The 27760-nt window shown below is 41.8% G+C and overlaps 1 protein-coding gene across 6 annotated transcripts in view; it reads left to right on the top strand.

The window, feature by feature from the left end:
* aldh18a1 (aldehyde dehydrogenase 18 family, member A1) overlaps nucleotides 1-27760 on the top strand; it is a 75610-nt gene that overhangs the window by 42014 nt on the left and 5836 nt on the right. The window lies entirely within an intron of this gene.

Here is a 27760-nt window from a genome sequence, read left to right on the forward strand (position 1 = left end):
TCACATTATAGTACCTGAAATTAAACCTGCAATTCTCTAATTCTTGTGTATTTTAATGCACTCCAGTGCTGCAACACAACAAGCATCACAACAAAAAGATGCTGCAAGGCAAAGATGAAGGAGCCTTCCATTTCAACTCCCAGTTGTGGACATTTTTTCGTATAATCCATTGTAACACCATTCCTGCTGCAGGAATTCCCCAGTGCAAAATGCAAAAGATTAAAAAAAAAAAAAGACAAGTTTATGGAAAAATAAAGGGCTAGTGGTGTCTGACAAGCCTTTAAATCTAGGACAGTCATCCCAAAGAGGAATGCACACACTCATTGCAGGGACATAAAAGCCGAGTTTTAACTGTGCTACGAGGGCGATGGTAGATGGTAGGCCATTAGTTGGATGGCGTTCTTATAGCCTGTGAAGACGTCTGCTGTGCAGCACCCCGCGTGTTTGAAAAATGTTGCACCGGTTTTTATTCTAAAAGAGCCAAACATATTTATTCTGGACGTGCTGATTCAGAGTGTCAGAAAAAGACTTCGGGGCAGCAGGATAGAAGGATTTCATTGATTCATGCAGGCGATTTGTTTCTTAACATTTTGTTACTGTTTGCTACGGATCAAAGGTCAACAACTATACACGTCAAAGCGAGATGAAACCATGCAGAACAGATATACATATAGATGTAGAAATGGAGCAGGAAAGTGAGAACTACATTTAACAAAACCTCGTGGTTGCATGTGGCAGATTACCACATCCAGAATGGTTCTCCCAGACCCACCTTTAAGAAAACAGTACCATATGTGCGAGCTTATTTACGAAGTGCTGACACTAGGGCCTGAAAGAATTAGTATTCTGTTAGGTAAATGTTTTCCTCTGGGCTCCGTCTCTGCAACAGCTTACAGATGTTTTAGCCGCGCAGCAGAACGCAGAGGCTTTTCCCACCACGGCATGAATGAAAAAGCATGTTGAAGGTTTCGCCCCGGCCAAGCTCGGAGAGTGATCTACAACTTATACTCGGGTGCACTTTGCTAAGTACTACCTCCTGCAACTGGCCAAGGTTTTTGTCTGACACCGACGCTATTTAGTGCCGCTTCCACGGACTCTAGTGCATATTGTTCGGCACAGATTTGTCAGGCTGGCGAGTCTCCAGCGACAGATGTACTGGAAGCAGTAAAGACATGCCACACTGCGCAGGAGTGTAGAAAATAATGCTAAATGTGTTCCTCTCCTGACTAATCGTTTGGTGTTTGCTGATAGAAGAGGTGTTGATTGTGAAAAGGCTACATTTTTTTGCTCTTTTTCCAGTTTCTCTTTCCAACTCTCTTGTGCTCTCACACACACACACAAATACCATTGAGGAGTCATAAAAGCAAATGGAGCCAATCTTGTTTACAAGGAGTAGCGTAGGACCAGCTGACTGCAGCGGCTGCTCAGCCCCAGCCTTGACTCCCATTTACTAGTGTAACAAACCGTCAGGGAGGGGAGGGAGGGGAGGGAAGCAGGGGAAAACATTGTTATCAGCAGGCCAGATAAACCCCCCCTCCAGAGGTAGCGCTGATAGAGAGGCAGCCCCGCCGTCGGGCAAATAGAAAGATCATATCTGGTCCTTGCACTGACGCGGCCAATCAGCCCAGCAGAAGCACCGAGGCTTTCTCCAAACAGGGGAGATGTGTGGAGAGAGGAGAGCAGAGCATCACCGGGTCTGCTCCTCTCTTTTTTTATTTTAGATGGACTTTTAGAGGAGAAGCTGGATCTCGACCGTCTTGTAGAGACGAGCTGAGAGGAGCTGCAGGGCTCTGGGTTGGGTGGTGCTTGTGTGGGTCAGACTGGAGTTGAAAGATGTTGCTTTTACACACGGATAGGATTGAGTTTGGGTTCTTAAATCTTGTCCTGGTTACCATCTCAAGCTCCACAGCTACTTTACAGAACCAAAACAGTCTTCATTTAAATACCCGGTGTGTTGATTGACTGATTCCAGACATCGACCCTCTCTACGATCAATAATAATTGCAGTTCAGCAGGATTTAATATTGATTCTTATTATTTCTTTATCTCCCAATGTGAATAGGCATCCCTGGTGCATGGGGGGAAATGCTCCCATGCAATTATGTTTAATTATCAGAAAGCAAATCTCGACCTTGACCACCAAAACTAATGTGACCTGATCAATTCACCGGCTTCAGTCGAGGGCCCGCCGTATATCATCGCTCCTGCAGACCTCTGTTATAATACTTTTCAAGGCAGACTTGGTAGCGCTTGTGTTTGTGACAGAATATGGAAAACACACTTTTTAAGGCTTGGAATTTACTGCCCTCGAATTTACGATGTTGTTCCAATCATCCTTGCTGTAATTGTCATTTTCCAATGATGGAATTTGAACTTTATTTTTTTATTTTCAAGCAATGGCTTTTGCGGATGTCCTGATGTCTTTTAATTGTGTGAGTTCAATTTCTTTCTTTCTTTAGGCGACTGGTGTTGTAAGAGAGTGAGGGGAGTTGTGACTCCGCACCTCAAATTAAGCATATTTTTAATATAACATATTACATTTTCTATCTGTCATTTGTGTCTTTTTACATTCCCTCATGAAATTAGTCATTTTCAAGCTTTTCCTTTCAAATTTTCATGAATGTTTGCCAGAAAAAAAGGCAGGCAATGTGTCCCCTCCTCTCCTCATCCTTTAGCTTTCCTTTGGGGCACATACTTTAGAGCGTCAGCCTACTTACATATTTCACTTCCCCTCTTATCCAGCGTCTATGAGATGCACTCAAGACCTTAGGTATAAATTAACTAGTTATTTCATCTCTTGTTATTGGGCTTGAGAGGATATTTTCAGAGTAACACGACCTTTTTTTTCCCTGATCCTTTACCTAAAAGCACTTTTCTATCATGTCATTCAGCTCTCACTGAAGTCGTCGCCGTCGGAAAGGGGCACTTACCTGAAGTTGCGGTGATTGTGCTCGAGTAAAATATTTCTGCACTCCTTCCACCTCTATTCAGCGGTTTGATATATGATAGTGGTGAGAGGCCGAGCTCCTCTGTGACAAGCATGAGGCACATTTCTAGAGGCAGAAAGGAGGGCTGCAGGGTGAAGAGGCTACAGCTGTCATTGCTCATCTTAATGGCATGCTGGAGTGTGCGCGCACACACACATCGACACGAGCAAAAAACCCTACACACACCTACAAATATGCGGTAAATGAGGAAGCGTTTGGATGTATGCGGATGTATGCAAGTAGTGAGGCCTCGCACGCGCTTGCAAGCTGCTGCTCTTTCACGCGCACGCACATGCAAAATGTGCAGGAAATGAGGAGAGGAGGCTTTAGATGCACATATAAAGTACTCGTGTGAATGCATACTCCCGCAGACATTCAAATCACATAAACACACACAGTCGCTGGATTTGTACGCAGACGTACGCGCTCTCGCACACCATGAATATGTATTCCTTTAACATTCAGAAACGAAGTACACAGCCATACACACACGGATGGTGGCACATACTGTATAGCACACACCTTCACACACCAAGCATTGCCTGTGACAGATGTTGGCAGGAATATTGCCAGGAAGAAAGCTCTCTCATTTCTTTTTATTCTCTGTGTATTTTGGCATGCCTATCTCTGTACACAGTGTGGCCATGTCACCGAAGCTGTTTCTTTTCTCTTCCAGTTCCTCTGTGCACGTTTCTTCTTTTTTTTTTCTCCCTCCCCCCACCCCACAACTCTATGTTATCATCATGAAATTGAAGTCATTTGTGCCAAGAGAGATTAGAAGAGAGTCGGGGGAAGCGAGGGGGACATTAGTAAAGATATTTTTGTCAGTAATGAGCTAACTCTTTGTTATGCGCTGGGCTAAGGAGGTCTAATGATGACGTTTGTACCAAGAGGAAGAAACTGAGTCTCCAGAGTCCACGCTCAGTCAGAAAGCACGGGGCTTTGGTGCAACTCTTAACTCTATTCAATTATGCAGATGAGCCCGTTGGGCTAGTGTTGGCCGTCACTTTAATGATGACGTGGGTAAACAGACATAGCTTCCTTTTTCTGTCTGTTAAAAGTCCCACCCCACCCCCCCACCACCGCAAACCCCTTATTTCTTATTTTGCACCCGCAAGAAAGTTAATTGTCTTAGTCATTAAAGAGGTATCAGCTGTCACGCCACTGACAAAGACATAAAGAGAAGGGAAGGCAGAGGGATGTGAAGAAGAGGGAGTTGAGAGAGATTTATTTTCTGCCTTCCAGGCTGATGGCAAAGAATCTCCTAAGATGCAATCATGATATTTTGATGCAGGATGAGGGCTGATCAACCTCTCAAGGCGAAGCCTCTCTTTGGATGTGTCTCTCTCTGTTCTCCCCAGTGGCCACCGGGTGGCAGAAGAGCACAAGGAACAGGCCGCTCCTTTAAACGGCTCTGCTTCACTCGCCAGAGACGGCGAGCCTTTTTGCCTGTGCGCAAAACCAACTACAAAAAAACTACCCCAACATAACAGACCCTGGAAATGATTGTTAAAACTTACAGTCAAGAATGCAGATATGCTTCATGATCACATGGCTGCAATTGTACAGATGCAAGTTGCATTAATATGCAAGCCCTTTATTCATCATAAAAGAGCCTTTTGTGAAAAATGAGTGCAATAATGAACTAAAAATGAGTCTTGTAAAACTGTTGGGGACTGAGATAATGAAAGGCATGATTAAAATCGTTTGTAACATTCAATCACATTCGGATACTCAGATTATACTGTATATGATCAATGCAATAAGGTGAGAAGCATAAACACATACTTCTGTAGGCACAAACACTCTTACAGGATAAAAGTGTGAATATATGAAGTTGATCCAATTTATATGAAATAGCTTATTTGGAGAACAAGCTGTTTGCATTTAGACATTTTAAGAAGAACTATTATGCAGCATTCATGTTTTGATTTTGGTGATTGTTCAGATGCATAGCTCATAGCTGATTTGGTTTTACATTTTGATGAACATGAGGCATTACATAGGACGATCTACTGCACAGTATGCAATAATAATGTTTTATTCTTTATATTTATTTAAATTTTTCCTGTTAAAGGGAAATTTATTTAGGTTTAGCCTAAATTAGGACATATTCATATTTGTTTTTTTACTTTGGAGTATTTAGATTGTTATATTAAAGCTGTTTACATACCCAACAAAAGCAAAAATTGATGATATTGACATTTGTCAGATATTACTCTCTTTGGACACGGATACAAAATGCAGTATTTTCCCTTTCAGACGGTGTAGTTGTAACTTCATTCAGCATCATTTATATGAACAACATTTTGTCTGTGTGTGTGTGTGACGTGTGTATCCAGGACAAAGTAAAGAGATTGATTTGGTGAATGTGCAGATATTTCATAACAACCGGCTCCGACTGATCCGTCTTTATGGATCGTAACGTACAGTCTCGCCTTTTAGGTGGGCACCGATCAACCGGCGTATCAAAGCGAGAACATTATTCAGAAAACATTTTCTGTCTTTGTCTTTCTACTGATTGCACGCCGGATGCCCTGAGCACTTGTGACTGAAGACAAATTAACTTGGGAATGATTGTCACATCAAAGTCTCTCTATCTCTCCATTGCTATTCATTTCAGACTCTGGGCAGCGAGACCAAAGTTGTGTCCTCAAAGTGGGAAAAAAATAAAGATCTGGCTTTGGCATATTTTTTTTTTTACTTGTTCCAATCATCTTCCTTCTTGTCTTTTTCTGGTCTGCCCAGAGGAACCGGGGCCACCGAATACCAACGGTCACCACAATTCACCCCTTAGGGACGTCCTTTCTTAAGGAGCCAAGGATCAAGGCTGCATTTTTTGCTACTGTATGAAGGTATTGTCACTCACTTTCTTGTGTTAGTAAGTGGTTTCTGGGTAGAATCAGCTCCTTGAAAAATGTCCTTGTGTTGTACTTTGGTCTAGTGTCACATCATGCACTTCTCTCTTTTTTTGGTCTGTTCTATTTTCTGGACCGACATTAAATCTTATTCTTAGTCTGGAGATGTAACACCATACCTGCACCCACATTTGCATCCCACCAGTAGCCACACGACAAAACAAAACCGCATTTAGGTGACATCTTCCAAATCAGAACAACCTCCCCTTCATAAAACAACCCTCCAGGGAACAAATACTAAGTGAAAGCATGTAGGTAAGCGAGACAAACTGCGCGGGAGAGATGTGGCCATTGTGCGAGTGTTTATTGGACGCCATCTTCTTGTGATGTGACAGGGGGGTCCGAGCCTCGTCTCTACACCGTGCATCTAGGCGCTCTCAGCGGGAGGCTCGCGCTCCCCTTCTCCCCGGCGCCACTGCCAGCCGTCTCTGCCGAGGTGGCGTGCTAATAATTTAAACAGCCCAATCAAAGGCAATGCGATGTTTCACACAAGGGAGAAAAAAGGAAGGGAGGAAAGTGATTATTAGTGTTTGGGAGAGGCAGCCAGAGTGATTGAGCTGAAGGGGGACTTTGATTCTGGGGCCTCTCGTTGTTTTTCAGAATGGCATCGGGTTTAGCCGCCAGGCTTCAGGAATCTGGTGAGCTGTCAGCGCATGACGGTTAACTTTTTTTTTTTTTTTTTAGCACGCTCAAAGCCACACACAAAGAGATTCACTCTTAACAGTTTATTGTAGTAAGCCAATACCGAGTCCATCCTTCTGAAGGGAAGAAATTAGGTTTTGTCTTTTAGGATTTTGTGTTCAAATTTTATTTTTTTTATTGTTATTGTTTTTATCCTGCGCTGCACGAGAAGAATTTTGGGAACAGTTTGAAAGAAAAAAGTCACTTTGAAAATCACTTCTGAGGAGTAGTTAAAATAGTTAATGTTCAGTTTGGTTTGTTGTTAGGCTACATCCACGCAGACACACACGGCAGACACACACAGGCGAGATGAATCACCTTGGCTTGTCAAGAGGTTGGTTAATAGACACATTTGATGTCACGCAAAGCCCAATGGCGTTAAAAGGGTTTTGTTAGTGTGTTGATATCACCTCCTGTGCATAAAGCTCCACTTAAAACAATAAATAGCAATGAACGCATCCAAAGCCCCTGCAGTTTAAACTATATCCCTTTGATATGGGATACCTATTACTGTTGGCTTTATCTAATGGATTGGATTCCCACACCTCATCCCTCCTGTGTTTCAAAGCACTGAAACCTTCAAATGTAATGTGTTATCAGCACATTAGCTGCTCCAGAGCCACTATATCAATGGCATTTCTTTCTGCAGGGGACAATGTAGCACAGTTTGAAAAAGGGGAGCGACCTTTGAACTCTGCTTGTGGTGCTCGCTGGATTCACACCATTCGCTTTGCCGTTTGTCCGACTTGTTTGATACAGAATGTTTCCTCTCATTATTGATTGGAAACTTACTGAATTATTCATTTGTTTGACTAAGAGTAGTTATTTTATTGCTTTATTCTTAGTTGGTTTCCTATCCTCCTAGGGCTGCACCCTCTTACACGATTAGTCGACTAATATCATCTTGGTCTTAGTCGACTAAGATTTCTTTAGTTGATTAGTTGTTTTTTTTATGCTTTTTTCATGCTGAATGACTTATTTCCAAGAAACTTGTGAGCACATCTCTGGTAAACACGAGATTTAAAGTGGTGCTTTTGTGTGATTCTTTGTGGAAAAACTCAGTTTCATAGATCAACTAATCATTTCGTCAACAAAATCGTATGTGTTAGTCGACTAAGAATTTCTTTGGTCGAGGACAGCCCTAATTCCTCCATCACTTGTAGGTTGTCTTTGCTGTTGGACAATTTTGGGATTTTTTTCACTTAAATACAGTTGGATGTAAGACGCCAAAGGGGAGAAATTAACTCCCAAAAGCAGTTTGACACAAATAAACACATATCGAACATGGTAAGAATTCAAATGTTGTTGCTCTCTTCAGATTCTCACATATTTGGTCAGTCTGTTGGAAAAGATGGGGTTACAAAATTAGTACTGCTGTCCTCGATCAAAGAAATTCTTAGTTGACTAACCGACTAATCGATTAGTTGATTTAATCGACAGATCTGTAAATCTGAGTTTCTCCACAATTAATCACACGAAAGCACCACTTTAAATCTTGTGTTTACCAGAGATGTGCTCATAAGTTGCTTGGAAATAAATCATTCAGCATGAAAAAAGCATAAATAACGACAAATTGACTAAAGAAATCTGAGTCGACTGAGACCAAAACAATCGATTAATTGACTAAGAGAGGCAGCCCTAAAAATGAGTCACTAGGAGCCATGATAAAGCCTCAATGTGGTACAATTGTAATCAGATCTTGCTATATTAACATAATCATATCAACTGCCCACTTTGCCAGTTCCTGCCTATTAGCCAATTATCAGCACATTGTGGATGACAGCAGCATCGAGAATTCACATCTGCAGTTCCCTAAAGCGTTTGCAGCAACTTCTACCGGAGGGCATCTGGATTAACTGAGCAGCAGTGTCTTTCTTTAGTGGTGTCTCCTCTGTGATTGGTTACATGTTATCTTACCTGCTAGCTGCAGTTAGCCTAACTGCATGGCTTGATGATGGCTTTGGAAATTCCGATTTCCAGGGATTTGATTTATTTAATTTTTTCTCTGCTTTTGAAATGCATTCAGTGAACATGACACAGCAGACTGTCGATTCAGTCTGATTCACTCATGTGATTAACTGGAGGTTAGTTAATCGATGTGTGGAAGCGGGGTTTAGTAAAATTATACAAATTTATTTCTACTATTTTTGCACTACTAACTCAAATTGATTTGCATCATGAATGCGAGGAAATTACTTTCAAAGTGCTGCATTATTTCCTTTTAAAAATGTGGTTATAATTAAAGTATTTTTGTCATTCAAACACTGACAATAGTGTGTTGAATTGTGAGTTGAGAATCTATTTATTTGTACTAAAATATCTGTATATCTATTGTATGAAAAATGACTTCACCCGACTGGTCTGTCCACATGTTGCTAATCAAAAATATGATAAATCTTACTAAAACCAAAAATGATTTACCTTAACCCAATCAATTTTACGTAAGCTTAACCCCACACCCTCATCACAAAAAACAACAAAGATAAATATTAGAGCAGAGTTTCGTAGTTTTCTGACAAATTAGTAGTAATGTTGCAAAAAACAATGCAGCCTGTTTTTGCTTATCATCTCATATTTCAGACCAGATTAAATTTGGAGATGACATTATCCAGTCGCATGTTGACTCTGGATTCCAGCTGTTAAAGTATTGGGCCAATTTAAACAGTGGCAGCTGTTAATGACCATCTAACAGCCATGTCATCTGCTCGCCACAGAGGCATTGAAGTACACAGCACACAGATTAAATTGTCCACCACCTGTAATTTTCCGCAGAGGGAGGCAGATGTTTCGTATCTTGTCTGGTTTTGTAGCGGCGCACCACAGATATGTCTTGTTGAGGATCGTGCTGCGTTGGATTCTGTATGTATCATAGTTCTCTTCCCACCTCTCCACACGTCTATATTTCCCTCCTCTGTCCCTCTTTTCTAAAATAGAAGTGGTGCAAAATGGCCCTACACACTCCAAGTTTAGCACCACTCGGTACTTTTGGTTAGCCTCAGTGGCCAACTGATTCACTTTGAAATGTTCCAATTAAAATAAAGGGCTAATTGTTAGTTTGCTCAACAATTCTCTGTGCAGCATGTGTGCCCTCTTCTTTCTCATCGGACAGAAAAACCCTCTCCTCCACGTCTATAGGCCGTCACAGCTAAAATTACATGTCTGAATGTATGCGCTATGTATGTTTATCCTCTTACTAGAGTTGTCATTAGGAAGTATGCAGTGCATGTGAGGTCTTGCATGATAACAGGGTTAGTTGTTGTGCTGTGTGCGTAGTGCTACTCTATATAGACCGATGTCTGTGTGTGCACTCTTCTGTGATTGTGCTGCAGCAAAAGCGGGCAGACATCTCCAGCAGCCGCCACCAAACAGCTCCTGAAGGGGCGGTCAGGCAGCAGCTGTTTGTTTATTTAGATCTAACTTGTAATTACGTCTGCGACAGACTGCACCACGTAGAAAAAGACATATTTGGCTCCGCTCACCAGCCAATCGTCAAAGGGCGCTTCGCTGTCCCTCTTGATTACAGTCGTGCACTGTTAGCTGTGCCATCCCAACGGCTCTGCGAGAAAAACGAGCCACCGGGATCTCATTTTAAGAGCCAATTGTAAGTGACTCAACTGTTCTGGATGTGTTGGTATGCGTACACGTTTCACATGACAGAAGAATACTTTTTATTTCTCACTACTAAGTTTGTGCCTCTGAAAAGTGGAGCTCTATAACTAAGCAAACAGGAGTAAGTGCAATTGTAGGCTAGGTTGGCACATACAACGCATTTTCATCACAACTTGTCACATACTGACGCTTTGTCAGACCCTTTGGCGTCACTTTTCGGTCGCAGTAAATGTGCTTAATGTTGTGAAGTAAACAAAAACAGGCAATAAAGCCACTATAGTTAGGTTTAGGGCTAAAACAACATAGTTGGACTTAAAACTACTACGTTTGTACAGTGAAAATCACACTGAACGTTGTGAACATGGGACGTGAACGAACAGGTGATTGTAACGTGACACACAGGACACAAATAATAGTTTCTTGGAATGAAAGCTTTGTGTTTGTTGGACTCATCCACCTCCCCTCCCACCCACCCTGAGTGTCTCTTTTCGCTCTTAAAGCTACGCCACCACACTCCCGCCGCACTTTCCCTGAGCGTTTAATATTTACGCAGATGGGTTTATATTGTAGTTTATGGAAAGCTCGGTTCGTCTCATACCGACGCTAAAGGGTACCTTGTGCGTCAGTATCTAACGCCGACGGTCGTGACAAAGCGTCAGTATTTGACACCCTGGGATTGAGAACGGGCTGGCACATAATGCTGTTTTTTTGTTTAAATCCCCAGTCCGGGGATGTGACAATACTTTTGTCCAGGTCGAGGAGAATTTTTTTGCTTATGATACAAACTGTATGTAAATGTCCCTCTACAAGCAGAGATGCTTGCTGTGTTCCCTCATTTGGCATTCATAAGCAGTTGTGACGACCTCATCAGTTAGATGGAGCTGACTCCAAGACGGAGACGAGACAAAACCACAGACCTCAAAATGAGGTGAGCAGGAAGACAGAGAGACTCAACTTCACAGGGAAAAGCGTGCAAACTGAACCAAATTCTCCCTCTCTCTCTCTCTCTTACCCCGTCTTCTCTTTTCTTCCCTCCCCCTTTCTTCCCCTCGCTAGTTTAAAGTTGTCCTGGCTTTTATTTTGAGAAATATTAATTTGGTAGAAGAGTGGCGTCGTATCTGAAACACAACACAAAGGGAGAAAAAAGAGAGAGGGAGAGTGAAAAAAAAGGGGGGAAAAGAGGGGAAGGGGAAAAAAAGAGGCGCAATGCGTGCACATTTCTCCCGCTTGACGTTTTGCTGAAGTTTGTACGCCACTTGAGCCCGCCGTTTCCCTCGCTAATGATACCAGCGGAGCCTCTCTGGGGAATGGCGTCCGTCGTGCGCCTGGCTTTCACATTTCCAGAACCAGGTATTTTGGGATACGCAAGCGGGGACTATGAGGCACATCATTCCAAGAGCTCATCGGGCTCTCTCTCTCTCTTGCTTCCTCTCTCCTCTCCAATCGGCTTCACTCCTCTTCCTCTTTCTTGTTGTTGTTGTACTTCTGCATACGCAGACATTCTCTGTCTCACTCTAGTTCTCTCTCTTTCTTTCTTCCTACCTCCCGTCCTCTCTCTCTCTCTCTCTCTTACTTTTTGATTTGGTAAGGATGATTTCAAGTGTGGAGGGGAAAAAAAAATGCGTGCACAGGAGAGGGAAAAAATCTTTTTATTAACTTATTCATTGTATGTGAAATCAAGAGGTTTTTTCCTTTTCTCCCCTCCGCTCCCTTTCCCCCCCTTCCTCTTGGTTAAGGCAAATGAATGTTTAAAGAGGTAATTTACTGGGCCCTGGCAGGATCCACATTGTGTATTACACAAACAGGCGGCAACAAAAGGAAATTCTAATCTAGACAGTAACACGACTGCACAGAGGATCCTCGGCAGGGGGTCCAGATGAATTATACAACAATCTGTGTTCTCCCTCGTTTAATTTAAAGGTCTGTTTTCAAGGCTATCGCCGGCTCCCACTTCAGAGGAGAGACTTGGCCCGCTGAGGTCAAGCCCATATTGACAAATATCAAGAGGCAAAAAGGAGCGCCCAAAACGCAGATATGAATAAGTAAAGGCAAACAGATAAGCAAACATAAAGCAATAAGGGAGAGGGGAGGCATTCAGACAGGCATGCACACAACGTTGGCCATGAAAACACGGGTGCCCAGACGAGGTAACTGAAAGAAACATGAAAACTAAAGCATGTGAAGGCACTTCTTTTTAAATGGGAAGTAATCGTTTGTTTGATGGCGCTGCACGGCTGTCAGGGTCTTCACACAGATATACAGTAAAGAGGGTGTCATTTTCTGACACTGCCGCTGTGCTCGTAGGCCTGTTGGACCTTGCCCCTGAGGTTTTGTTAGCAGAGGTAGAAATAGATTGCATGCATAAATTTGTTGAGACACCGCTTCCGAAAATGGTCCGGGGCATTTCATGAATCTTAGCTTGTTACATAATCGCTACGTGATTGTGCCAGGTACCTCATGGTGCTTTTATTTTTAACTTCCACTGATGCATTTTCAAATAACTCTGAGTGATGTCTGAGTAAGTCTTTGAACTGAAATATTCTTAGAAGAACAGCCCCCTGCTGGACATGTTTTTCCTCTCTTCCTCCTTCTCAGCAGTCTCATTTCCTCCGCAGTTTTTAGAAAAAGAGAGTCAGGTGGTGACTGAATTGCCCGGCCACCCCGAGTCACCTCTTGTCGCTGCTGATTTCCTTCATAGTTCACGGGAGCCACACGCTGCAGCAGCACCACCTCCCAGTCCATCATACCTCCGACAATCAACAGGTCACAGCCCCCTAACCCCTCCCTGTGGCTCACCACCAGCCTGCTTCTGACAGGATGAGTTTGACCTCTGACCCCTTGAGCAGACAGCTCTATGGGCTTTTTATGGCTCCAGTCATAGCAGAGAAAGAGAGAGCATGGCCACATCACATGACTCCGGGGGGGGAAAACTCAATGGCAGCCTTTCCTTTCTCATTGTAACCCTTCCTCAATCACATAGCTTTAATTTAATAGCGTGACATTGCAAATCACCTTCATCCTCATATATTACTCTACTCTTATTTTCTCTTAATATATACAGCGTTTTCTTTAAAAGGCTTCTGTAGTTTTTATTTTTCTTGCCCACACCTCAAAAGTCATAACCCAACGTTGAAGAATATGATTTGATTGAGGACGTATTTAAAAAAAACACAGGAGAACTCTGATGCAAATTTGGCCCCTCGTTCACAGCAGAAGCGCCAGTGATGTTTGCTCCCCTAAGTCCTCTGAGCACCACCGCTGATTTAACCTCCAGGGACGAGCAGCCAGTGATCACAACGCTCAGAGGAAGTTAGCGGCCTCCACTCTCCAGAGGCCAGCACTTCCTCTTGATTTCTCCTGTTCTGTCGAAAAAGAAAAGGAAGGTAAAGATAAAAAAAACACCCCTGCTATGCTGTGTGTGTGGGCTTCACACAACTGTAAAAACTGCGTCATCAGCACAAAGATGAAACTCTTGAGTGTGTGTGAGTGAGTCTGTGCGCGAGTGCATGTGTGTGCATGTGTGTATTTTAGACAAGGTGCCTGCCCTGGAGCTAGATAATGTGAACAGAAGCAGATGGGGAAACTTAAACGCACACCCACTAGGGTATAGCAGAGCTGGCACAAAGTAAGAAGAGGTCTTAGAACATCTCCCAGCTCTAGTGGATGCCAGCACTCTCGCTAGCACTGAGACTGGATGACAAAGAGAGTGAAAAAAGAGAGCGAGAAAGAGAGGATCTGTTGTGTGTGTGTGTGTGTGTGTGTGTGCCTGTGTGTGTTTTGTACAGTGCCTCTACTTTTTGTTCTTTTTGCATATTTATTCTTTTATGAAACTGTCGGCCCTCTGTCCTTCTGTTTTGTGTCTCTGTGCTCCGACACTAAGCATGTCTGAGTTTAAGAAACGCCGCCCAGTACAGTCCACATAAAAACACTGTATTTTCTGCTATTTGTTTTTTATAAATTTAAAACATTCAAAAAGAAGCGAATGTAGAAGCGGTGAACTTGGATGCTGATTGTGTCCAAATGCAGCACGGTACATGAAGAATTTGAATTTAATTGAAGGCCATTATCATCCCGTATACTTAAAACAGAAAGCAAAAACACAGACTTTAACATGACTTTAGAGTGCATTATTACTAGAGATGCACCGCTCCACTCTTTTCCAGTTCTGGTCCGATTCCAATACTTGAATCTGCCAAATCCTGATATAATTCCTATATTAGAGCTTTTTTGCATGTAATCTGCATTGCATTGCAATTTTGCATTAAATTTAAATGTATTCCAAAGCAATTTATTTGAACTGTAGGTTAAGTAGGCTTCACATACAAATAGGTGTGGGAGTGTAAATTACTATGGCAACTCCTCTAACGTTTTGAAAAACTTGAATAAATCAGAGAAATTACCAACTACTAGATTTCTATAAATGAGTTCAAAAGTAATAAGAGAATTACAAACAGGAGTGCAATGGCAAATTAACATATTTATATGGTAACCTCAGACCGTTATCTGTGAATTCTGTTAGTATTCAAACCCGATATTGCATCGGATCGGTCCCGTCTCTAATTATTACCATCACCATTGTGATTAAGCATATAGTAAGTTTGTCAAGAAGGATAAGTGTGTTCCATGTTTATTTATAATCCCATGAAATTCTGGATCAAATTAGCTTTACACATTGATCGGTTAACCCCAACACGATTTCAAACAGTCCATCATGCAAACGCACATCGAGCCTTGCCGTAATTCACCATCTGCCTCATCGTTTAACACAATTAATATGCAATAAAAGCCCTTCCATACAGGCCTAATTATGATTTAATGTGTCAATGAGGAAATGCATTTAATTGGAAACATGCATGATTATATTTGGCTTGATGCACTTATTTACAGATTATAAATAGCCTAAGCTTTCATCACTCCAGCCTCCACAAGGGTTTACTGGAGCATTGTTGTACAGCTGAAAAAGGCATTAAGTACATACATGGTTTGTGTATCCAATAAAGGTGATGTGTCACAGCTGCCACTAGTGACATAAAAGACAATAAAAGATTGTTGACTATTTCACATTTTTTAAAATCATGACATCCTCAGTCAGACTTAAAACAGAGAAGACCTGGCTCAGTGCTAATGTTCCTAATGAGGATTTATTCATTACTGGATTTAACTCATTTGGATGTGATAGGAAAAGTAAAGGAGGTGGTGGGCTAATTTATGAAAAACAGAAGTATTTCACCGTACATCTACTCAACTCGTCATCATTGCCTAAGAAATGTGATTATGTTGCTCTGGATATCTGTGTGGACATTTTGTTAAATAAGCTGCTGTCCGTGAGTTTCAATGCTTCTGTTTTCTACTGGTTAAAATCATACCTCTCTGATGGAGTTCAAACTGTTGTTGCCGATGGTTTCAAATCAAGTCCCCAAAATGTATTTTCCAACTCAGCACTGTTATGCCCCTTTTTATGCTGATGATACCATCATGTGTGCCACCGGCCCCATTGCAAACCAGACCCTCTCCGGATTAAGGTCTTTGCACACCAAGTTTGTATTTTTTTGTATGCCTTTTTTTAATCTGTCATTTGATTTATTGTTAAACGTGCAACAATTTCTGACTAAAAATACGGACTTTATGTGCAAAGGCCTTTACAGTCTGCTTTCAATGACCTCAAGACCTCCCTGTCTGTTTAATTTAAAGCTTATTCTAAACTCCTAAAGGACGCAATGCATACATTTCACAAGAGCGGATGTTCCTAATCCTATCTGTGCTCTAAATGGAGATCTAATTGATTGCATAATAAATACTAATTGAATTTGGTTAGACAGCAGATTGTCCTACAAAACCCGTGTTGAACATCTTGCTCAAAAATCTTATATTGACAAAGAGCTTGTTTCTCCTCCATTATACCATCCACCACGCTGTCTGCATTGGATTATGGAGATATCCTGTATGTATGCTCATGCTGCTGCCATTACTGTTAAACCACTGGACGCTGTCTACCACAGTGTTATTCGATTCATTACACAAGATAGCTATCACACATACCACTGTGAGAGATATATGAAAAGGTTGAATGGTTATCAGCATACCTGTGTCTTTATTTAAAAGGCCTTACTATTAAAGCTGCAGAGATATTTAACATCTGTAGTTGAGTTCAGCTCGAAGACACTCATTCCTCTGAGAGTCTTTAAAGCTTTACTACACTTTACTTATATTTCTAATAAAATTTGTGATTATTTATTACTTTTTTTTATAATACTATTTGTTGGTTTGATTAGCCGTGTGTGATGGTTGTTTTGAGTGAATGAATTTTCTTGTTGTGATCTTCTGTATATGTAATTTGTTCTCAGGAGACATCGATGACATTTCCTGAATAAATACAGCTTAAATAACTAACTACTAACTAACTAACTCACTCTGCCTATTCAGCAATCATGCAAGAAGCACTTTTCCTAACCCTTAGTCATGCATCACATTTTGCAAAGCATCCGAGTCACCAGGGACCAATCCGTTAGGCCCATAAATCAGCTCCGTTTCTCCACACGAGTCAGCTGAGGCAGGCTGGGGGTAAAAAGGGGGCCAATGAGTCCTCCTCCCACAATGAGATGCACATGTTGCTGCCTGGTGGGTGGGTGCTGCAGAGGTCAGAGGGGCTGTGTAGGTTAATAATGAGGTGAACTTGATCTTCTCCAGTCCCAGAGAAAACCGGTCGCTCCCTCCTCCCCCGCCCCCCAGATGGGAGGAGACCATTATCTCAACAATGTAAGGAGAGGAAAGTGATGACGGAGAGAGTGGTGGTTTTTCTGAACTGCTGGGTCAGATAATGGTCGTGAGATTGCAGATAAATGGATTATTATTAGTGACAGTAATGACGACATTTGTAAAAGTCATCGTCATACTAATAATATTTAGAAGAAGAAAAAATAACACAGGAACAAGGTAACCCAGGCTGACAATTGTAATGTTAAGTATGAAATGTTTCTATGCTAATGCAGATTCTACAGTATTTCCATGTTTTGGTACAGATAGAGAATGATACGTTTTGTTTTTTTCTTCCATACTTTACCATACTTTAAACAGTTTTTGTACAACACCCTTTTTTCCATTTAACAAAATAAGCTAATCACAAACACAAACTTTGCTTAAATTAAATAATTTCAAATATGCATAATTTTGCTTTTAAAAAATCATCTGTTCAGAGTGGATAAGATTAGAAGTACAAAATAAGTATTAAGGTTCGATATCAATAGTTGAAGTATAAAGTAAAAATCACTGAATTAAAGAAGTAAAATGTATTTGTATTTGGGTCGTCAATCTATTAAGATATTTAATCGCGATTAATTGCATGATTGTCCATGATTAATCACAAATTAATTGCACACTTTTTATCTGTTCAAAATGTACCTTAAAGTGAGATTTGTCAAGTATTTAATACTCTTATCAACATGGGAGTGGGCAAATTACATTATGCACATGTGTATATATTTATTATTGGAAATCAAAAAACACAAAACAATGACAAATATTTTCCAGAAACCCTCACAGGTACTGCATTTAGCATAAAAAAATATGCTCAAATCATAACATGGCAAACTGCAGCCCAACAGGCAGCAACAGCTGTCAGTAAGTGTCATAAAGTGTTCATGTCTGTAAAGGGGAGACTCGTGGTTACCCATAGAACCCATTTTCATTCACATATCTTGAGGTCAGAGGTCAAGGGACCCCTTTTGAAAATCCCTTTTGCAAAGACCAAATGCGTTGTTGTGGGAGACAGCAGTAGTAATATCCTACATATTTATGAATTTCGGTACATTTTATGAACATAAAAATATGATATGTAGACTGTTTTTTTCCCAAATGTGTCCACTGAAGTTTTAGGTTTCATGATAACTATTTCCACTAAAATCGTAGGTATTTTAAGATGGAAGCTTCCAGTAGTCGCTGAGACTAACAGGATTCTGCTTTTACAAGAGCGGTTAAAATATTTTATGTTTAAAAGTGTATGAAAAATGTGCCAGCGGCTAAGTAGCTGTTGATAATAGATAAAAAGTTAGGTTACTAAATGTATTAAGGAGCTCCTTGGTGAATTTAGCAGGATAACATCTAGTGGTCGGTCAGAGGATCTTATATGAGATACAGTATATTCAAGAGCCAAAGGCGCATTGAGTTCAAAACAGCTCAACAGCTGAACGCTCTGAAGTTACTGATAGCGGGGCAGCAGGAGAGAGCAGGCACCATATAGGCTGTTTTGAAAAAAAAAAAAAAAAAGATAAAACCCCAAAGTCTTCTGTCTTCTCTAGCAAGGTTTAAATTATATCATTGACTGCGGAGGGGAATTAAACTGGAATTGTGTATTTGACAATTATTTTATTTGGACAAAAACTTAGGCATTTTTCAGAAAGAAAATCACTGATTTATTGTATCTATAATGTTTAATTCAAATTAAACGGATTGTAAATCTTACTCGTGGATAAAAGAGCAGTGGAGCGGATTGCTGCACTCTGTTGATGCCACTTAATGGCCTTCAGGTAAAGTCTGCAGATTGCCGATGTCTCTCTGTCACACACACACATACATAAACACACATCCCACCCCCCCGCTCAAGTTTGATTGATGAGGAAATAGATGGCAAATTGCAGTGTCCATCCTGATGGATGACATCATTTGGCCCAATGTGCTGATCACGTATGCCAAACCGGAGCCGTGCCCCCTCCCTTCCTCCACTCCCTTTTGCTTACAATTGATCAGTGGGAGTTTTGTACGCCAGCCTCCTTTGAATTTAATGTATGAGGAGGGAGAGCAGTTGACGCGGCTCTTTACTGCCCGTCCCAGTCCCTCGGCCCCCCTCCCTCGTCTCCACCCGCCCATCCATCTTTATCTAGAGGGGGTCCAAGCCGTGACAGATCCAGTAGCTCTCTGTTTGTTTACCCTCGTGCACAGACAATCACTCTGTGTTAAATGGCCCCTTCTGCTTTTAGATGGATTATTGTTTACACAAGTTCAATTATAGGGGGGTGTCTGAATGGAGACTTATTGAAGGGGAGACTAAGAAAGATGGGCAGTGATTGTCAGTCCTTGATATCTTCTGTCAGTGTTTGTTCTCATCATCAAACTAGAGCAAATATTGTCAAGCCTTTCATTTCTGGCCACCTTGTTTGCCAAGGAATTTTGTAAAAGCCTGTTCAAACAATGGGTGTCAACATTAGAGGCAAATATTCAAATTGATTTATAAAAGCCTTGACTTTTGTTTTTACACAAGATGATGAGATAAACCTTATAATGTGTAGAAAAGACCTCTGGCTGGGGTGAGAGGGGTTGTCACATCCGTTGGCACAGGAGAGCTCTGCATATTCCTCAATCAAAATTCCTACACGTGTAAAACAGCTTTGCCAGGCCTTTTTCTCCCAGAGGCTTATTTTGTGGAAGCCATCCAAGCGCCACCTCATATTCAAATGGGCTGACAGGTGAAGAAGAGTTGGAGATGGAGGAGGAGGAGGAGGTGGAGATGTCTTGATTGATGGGCCGACGGAAGGCGGCGGCGGCTGAGTTTATGAGCCAGAGCAAATCTGAATATTGAGAAACGCGGCCATCGTGTCACACTCGCCATATTAAGAATTATTTGACAATGCATTATGTTGGAGATCTGTCACGCAAAAAAGATGAACATGGCCTCCCCTGTGGCTGAAATTACAACGTACGGTGCAGTGAGGAGTAACTCTGGGAATTCTCTGTGGACAGCTTTGACACGGGGGGCCCATTGACAGGGGCCCTCCTCACTTACTCAGAGTTAGTGACTGCCAAAACAAATGATAAAAAACATCAGTATGCATGGATTTCACTGTCGTCAGATTTGGACTGTATTGTTGACCATAACCTTAACTTTGCATGCATTCCTTTCCTCTATAAACAAGACTTTTAAACTTGAGCTTTTGGGCCTAAAGGCAAAAAATAAAATGTATATCTTGAGATGCTACAAATTATTACTCCGTAGGCGTTTTCGGACCAAACAGTCTTGGGGACTCCCTGAGAGGAACTGCCCACTGAGGAGCTTCCCCCAAGACCTAGACCTTCAAGGGCTTTTTTCTGTTTGCATTCGCACCGGCAACAGCACACATCTCCAGCTGGGAGATTGGCGAGCGGCTGGTTTGCTACACTTCACAAGCTCTCTTAGCTTTTTTAGTAATATAAGAATAACAACTCTGTTACATGCCGCAATCATATAAACTCGAGCAAAATAACTGTCATGAAAGTACCTTTTGCAATTTCAGTTAGATTCTGCTATTGTTCAGTTGGTGTGCTTTGTGCTACTGGGTTAGCCTTTGTGCTTACATTACTGTGGAAAGTTCACACTACACAACGTTCAAAGTCGTCAGAGCGCTGTACTGTTCACACTACACAACTTGCTGTCTTGTAATCGGGAGTCTTTAAGTCATTGTTTTCATACTACATGACTGACTGGCGACAGGGAGTCACACACTACAAGATCTTTCACCAGGAGGAATCCCCGATGAGGTCTCCAAACTACGATTTGTCACGAAAACACATGAGAAATACACAGTAAATGACTTAACGCTATACGTGAGACACATTGCTAATGTTGTTGTTGGCATATGGGTTTACAAAATAGCCTGTTTCCACACTTTTTTTACTATTTATTCCTCTAGGTGCAACAACAACTTTTCTCCGTGTTGCAAATGCAAACACTTTCAGTAAGTTCCTATATTGTTACAGGCGACCCCTCCTCACCGATGCTCATATTTAGCATGCTAGATATCTGGAATGTGTCTGTGAGACGTCGGTGAGTGTTGGTGAGCCTCTCGACTCGCGTCTTTGAGCAGCTCACACACTTGAGCGCCGATGTGTGAGCGGCGAACCAACGCCGATTTGCCTCTGATCTGGGGCTTTTGTTGAGGAGCTCCAAAAACTGTCTTGGAGCGGAACATCAGGGTTAAAGTCGTGTAGTGTGACCTAGGCAATAAATGAAATAGGAGCTTAAAAAAGTCCCTCAAAACGTCGTTCTAAGAGCTACGATCGTTCCTAGTTCTTGCGATGCGGACATAATAAAAAGGGGGGGTCCCTAGAACTAAGTTCTTAGAACTATGAGAAAGTTCCTCCAGTCCGAAAACACCTCATGTGACATCAGAAAAAAAAACTGTAGTGTAAGTTAAATCTAAGAAGAGACTGAGGTCTTGATGCCATGTCAATTCCAGCTGATGTTTTTAAACAGTTCACAGCTCGCTCTCCCGTCCAGTTCTTTACTGTTCCATGGAAATTATTTGGCCTATAAACATGCCACCCCAGGTCCATCCCCAGGCTATTTTACACCGCGGACGACATGGTGCTAACAAATGGCTTCCACCTGGGCTTACTTGGCTCTCCGTTGCAGCTAATCTTAGCTCTCTGAGCGGCACGTGACCATTTTTTTGACCATAAAGGAAGCTCGGTTACAAGAGGCCTGGCTGGACCGCCGTAATGTGACTGATATACAAGTGGTCTTTGACCGCCGCGGTTGTGTGTGCACAAAGCATGTGTGTATATCTCATTACAAGGTGTCAACCTGTTTCGTATTTGGACATTTTAATGAGAGAAATGAAGCCCGAGGCTGTTTCTGTGTTCTTTGTTCACTAGATGCACGCATGAAAAAAAAAAAAAAAAAAAAAAATCTCTCGAGCTTCATCGCACTTCAGCTTGTTTTTTTTATTCAGTATTCAGCTTGTTGTGGACTGAACATGACAATGCGCCGTAATGACTTCAAGGTATTAATCTGACATTCATTTAGATGTGAGCCGTGTTCCTCCAAATGGTGGAGGAAACAAATCATTGGCCCTTTAATAATAATCAATGCCTGATCCCCCACCCACCACCATCCCCCCCTTTCTTTCCCCGTGCATCATCTGGTGTGTTTGTGTGTGTGCGTGTATATGGTATGGTGTGTGGTGTTTCTAGGTGTACTCTGTGAGCCGTGTTTTTTCCTCTGGGGGTCTCTTTGGCTGACCCCCCGACCTCTCTTTCTCTGAGGACAGCCAGCTAAGAACCAAGCAACATATCAAAGAGTGGGGGGGCACAGCCAGGCCACTGGGTTTCTGGCAAAATCATCTCAATAAATAAATATCACAAGACACTGCTGGAGGGAAAAGCTTTGATGTGGGGGGGTTGAGCCCCATTCTCTCTCTTCTCTCTCACTCTTTCTCAACTTTAATACAGGCGCTTCTACTCCAGTGTCTTCACTCGCCGCCAAACCCTCACCGCTTGCTCTGACAAAATGGCTCATGTGCGCTCCTCTATACACATCTCAGCAGCGCCAAACGTTCAGGGGCTTGTAGTATTCCTCTCAGAGGAGGTGAGAGTTGGAGAAGCGCAGTTTTGTTATCAATAGATCCAGGGCGCTGGATTGGTTATGAGTAGCTGGCGCCAAGTGAGTTAGAGAAAAGCCTTTATTTTTCTCCCACAATGTCGAGATGCTCAGGAGAAAAACAAGCGCTTTGAAAAGATATTTACCGATGTCTGTTTCGGCTCAGTTTTAATTGTTTCCACAAGGTAAGATAAGAAGGGATTATTGTGTGGAAGTACTCTGTCAATCATTCTTTTGATTTATTACTAGCTAAACAATACTGCATGTCATGGCCCAACTGTGAGTAAATGAGAAGTAATGGGAATTTTACAGCCATGTCTTGATTTCCACAAAGCATCCCCATAACAGAATAGTCTTTTTACTCTCATTTCCCACCAAAGCTTTATCAGCATTCAGTCTTACTCTAATTATGTCATCATCCATATAAATTAACTGTAATCTGCTCTTGTATTTTAACAAGGCAGTCAGGAGTTTTGTCACACGGGGGACGTTTTCAGCCCTGGAAAAGATAATAGTTGAAGAAAATGTCCTGATGTAAGCGTCTCAAATTTGTTCAAGGGAATTGCAACACTTTTGCCGGCTGTTGCCTCAGTCTGTCACTAGACAGAGACGCTTTTTTTTTTTTATAGGGTGACCCTTAGGGATGAATCACAATGTCTGCTTTATGGAGGAATAAATACACACACTGGACAGTGTAAGCTATTATGTTTTTCCTTTGCAGAATTGCCTCATGCCCGTGTCTGCAAACACTGAACTTGTGAGCATTGAAAATAGCTGACTACTCTAAAACATATCTGGTGCACTTTCCAGCAAAAGATGTGGAAGAACTCATGTCATGTCAAACGCTGTCTGCAGTGAGAATGGCCAAAGCCGACAGCAGCGTTGTCAGGTAGTTTGTGTGATCTAAAATGAATATACAGCGGTATAGCGTGTGGTCTTATGAGCTTTAGTTCAGTGCACTGGCTTTTTCTCTCCCTTTTTTTGTATTTCTATGAGGATCATTTGTCCTCCACAAAACTACAACAAATCAGCTGTTTGTTTTTGTCAGTTTATCTTTCATCCAATTTAAATATAAGACTTTAAATAAGTGTAGAAAGGCATATGCAGTGCATGCCAAACTGATCTATCAGTAGGCAGGGAAATAATTCAATATTATCATTTATCAAGTTTGCGTGAAATTGTATCATGATGGTATGATCATATTTTGCTCCCATTTTACAAAATCCTTTTCCAAATAAATGTTTGCAAATTAAAAACAAACCAAATTAAGTATTGTTTGCATGATGTAATACTTTTACACACAATTCCCTGCATTAATGTTATTATTTTGTGTGATTTTGCATACATTTACCATATCAATATTGGACAAATATTCTTATTAATATCATAATATTGATTTTAAACACACAGCACACACACACTTGTTTGAAAATTCTCATTCCAGTAAAGTACACTACAAGAAAAAAGTAAAAATAACATTTATTCTACAAATTATAGTCTTCAATTAAACCAAATTTGTAAAGACATTTATGTCGGTTAATCTCTTGAGATAAATTAAATTGTTTTAAAATCATCAGGTTGGTCTTCACTATGATAACTCACACGCTCAACCCTCACATCACTGTCTCCTGTCACTGAAAAACCTTTGTCTAATGGTGCAACATGAATAAAAGGCAACATGATAACATGACAACGCGATAAAAGCGGGTGGAGGAGGTGAGAGTGGATTGCCTTGAGGGTGAAATGCAGGTACATTAAGCTCAGAAATTGGTCAATAATGCTTTCCTCTCACTATTGAGAGGCAACTGAGTGGAATGTGGATTTGAGTGTGTGCGCGCTCTAATACGCTGAGCAGTATGGGGGTTAAACTGCGTCTCTCTGGGGAGCGTGTTATTGACTGTTGACCAGCCCAAATTAATTTTCAACAAGCCTCTTCAGGGGAACAATGGAGATGGATTATTGTTGCAAAGGGAGGGCCTCGTGTGCTTTACTCCAAGGTCCACTTAGTGGATGACTGGCCTCTTAATATCCCTCCACCTCAGCTGAACTACTGCTTTTTGTTATCAATTGTTGTCTGTTACAGTTTTTGTGAGCCATGCACATCCACTTTAGATTCTAACACCAAGGTATGTTGACAGAAAATAGCTTTGTTATCTTCTTTCCACCCAAATTCTTTTTCCGATGACGCTGAGTGCAGTCATTATTTCCAAAGTCTCGTCCTCGTATGGATTTAAATGTGCCTGTGTAGTTGATGTGCCTCAGCAGAGGAAGTCAAGCAGCTGAGTTAAACAAGAGGCCTCATTGTTAATTTGAGCATCCTGGCTTATTAGTTTGGTTTTGATCTATCGGAGGCGGCTGGGTGTCATCCCATCGCTTGTTTTCCCTCTCCCACTTTGAATGGTACAAGTGACAAAAGGCCTCCCACACACAGTAGCTGGCGCAGTGTGATCACTGCACGCTGAGACACAGGGAGGTGTCAGCACTAATCTCCTTTAAAATGGCTCTCTTGTCTTACATCCGATGCTCACAGCATATCCTCAGCACTGTAATTGTGTCTACTCGATGAGACTTGCCGTCCCACTTTTGCACCACTTTTGTTTCATACAGCGAGTGCGCCGCCACTGAAGTTATGATACATTGCACTTGACTGAGGAGTTGGAAATCAGTGAGATGTTTTTACCTGCTATTCTCAGCCACATCAGTGTGTCTTGTGCTTTCTAATCTCCCATCACTAAAAGAGGTAATAAGAAGTAATATGCAGTACAAAAACACAATCTGCTCCCATTGTCAGCCTTGGGATGAAACCAACTTGTTAAGCATACATTCAGGCAAAGTGATTGAGACTGCTGAGTTTCACAAGGGCTCAGGAATACTAATTGACGACTTGCCTCTTCTCCGGGACTTACAGTGTGTTCAGCACCTTGTAGGAAAATGGGAACAGGATTTGAGGTTTTTATTTTAAGGACTACTCAAGTTTTTCTTTGGCGACTGAAAAGAGGAAGACTGCCGCTACTTTAAATTGATCACAGTGATGTTTTACATTCAGGTCGGCGCCCGGTGAATTAGTACTTCTCTCTCCTTATGTCACTGTTAAGTTGTCACACACTGTTTTATCTACTTTAGTGTCTTTTTCTCCTCGAGTTCAAGTTCTCTGTAAGGACCCCGCTTACTTATTATTCGTAACTTGGAGGACAAACAACAGTACGTTTGGATTTTTGTGCTTATAATATAATCTGATTTTAATTAAAGGTCTTATAGATAACATTTTTATGTAGACAAATCATTTTTAAAAACTAATACAGCTTTTAAAAAGGTGCCGAATAAAAGTCGCTTTTCCTAAAAAGAAAAATTAGGACTGTGAATTAATCATTTTTAAAATGTTGGCGTGTCCGAAAATGAATGTTTTGCTTATCTCTGTGAAAGATATCTGATGTTTAGTTCCCGCTTCTAACAGGCTGTGACATCTCGTGGGTGTATGTTATCAATAGCACCTTTACATTTACTGCACATTGTTAAATCATGATGTTGTTTTCTTATATATATGTATCCATGGAGCTACTTGGTTACATATAGGTGAAAACAGTTTTAATAATAAGACATTTTTTGTCCTTTGAATGTTTTTTCATGTCCCCTTGGCCTCTGTGTCAAGCTTTTACAAATAACAGTAGATTAATGCAACCGAGAGGTCAAAGTGGAACAGATCCTCCACATTGACAGTGTCCTCCTCTGTGTTATTACACGGGATAGGTCAGGGTCAGCTCAATAGCATCACCTCTTACGCAGACAGAAGACTGTTAAAGAGACGACGACGATGCAAGCCACTCCATTAATTCAGTATCAACAGAGGTTCATGCCGTTTGGCGTTTGGAAAAGACGATTGTTACCTTGGAATTTTCTACTCTTAATCCCCAAGCAGCGAGCGTGGTTGCCGTAGTGTTCTGCAAATACGAGAGCCCACAGCTGAGGTAGTTTTCCCAAGGTCACAGCCCGTGATGATGAGGAGCAGAGCTGACTTGATGCATCTGGACTTCATTATAGGAGGCTGGAACATGCGCTGCTATCATTCCTGCTATCTGCTGAGGGAGATGGAAGACAGCCGCAGAATCCAACTTAGCAGGGGTTGTCTTCCATCTTTCCTCATGTTTGGGGGCTTCGCCTTCCATCTTCCTCTCATTTTCCCTTTTGTTATTTCGACTAACTTCATCTTTATCTCCACGTCTGCCTCTGAAGTGCTGTGTGTTTATGCAAAATCCATGTTTGGCATACTTGTCGAGACTGAAGCGAAGATTGAAGTGCTCGTCTGGTGCTTTAACTTCAAGTCTGCCTTACTTGGATGATTCGCCCCCTCTCCCCATCATCCCCCCCCTTTTCACTTTGCTGAGAAAGTTTCCTCTTCCTCTCCCATGCCTCGTTGATGCCCCGGAAAAGTCAGAGCTAAGTCAGAGCTCTCCCCGTCTCGCCCCCAGGACAGAGAGCACCTAGCCACATGCCTTGTAGGCTCGCCAGGAGCTCAGCGCCTCTGAACTGACTGATTGCCACTCAGAAAAGGAAAAAAAAAAGAAAACTCCCACACTGTTGCCATTCTGCCATTTGCTGCCGTGCGCGCAAACATGGAGCACATCAAAGGAGCATACTCACTTACCCCCTCTCCACACCCTCATCAAGCCATACACACCATTTCCCGAATGCCCCCCCATGCGCTGCTCCTCCTCCTTCTCCTCCTCTTCCTCACTACCTACCCAACCTGCCTCTCTCTCTTTGCCCATTGTACATTTTGCAGATGAAATCAAACAGACTAATGTTCATCGGCGTGTCAGAAGCGGTGCACTGGACTGTGTGGCTAAGAGGAAAAATCAATGCAGCCCTAAGTGGGAGATCAAACTCAATATGTAGGTTTGGATTGAGCCGTAGCGTCTTCATTAATATCTATCATTCATATCAAGAAACAACAGGGAATCCATTATTGATATCTGGCAGCTAAAGTTGCATCACCTTGAGAGTTCCGAAGGTGAAAAACAACATAGCACAACTGGGTGTTTTTTATTTCTTTATTTATATCTGTTTCCCTCTAGTGAGATGTCACTTCAAAAACAACCCGACCAAGGAATGTTATTATGCTGAGAGAATGTCAGCCAGTTACAATAGGCTGCTTAATGAGGTAGTGTGGCAAACTTTCAGGCAGGCCATAATATGAATTATTTGTCATTGGCTCTCTGTGT

The sequence above is a fragment of the Sebastes umbrosus genome, chromosome 20, assembly GCF_015220745.1.
Source record: "Sebastes umbrosus isolate fSebUmb1 chromosome 20, fSebUmb1.pri, whole genome shotgun sequence".
In the NCBI taxonomy this organism is placed as follows: domain Eukaryota; kingdom Metazoa; phylum Chordata; class Actinopteri; order Perciformes; family Sebastidae; genus Sebastes; species Sebastes umbrosus.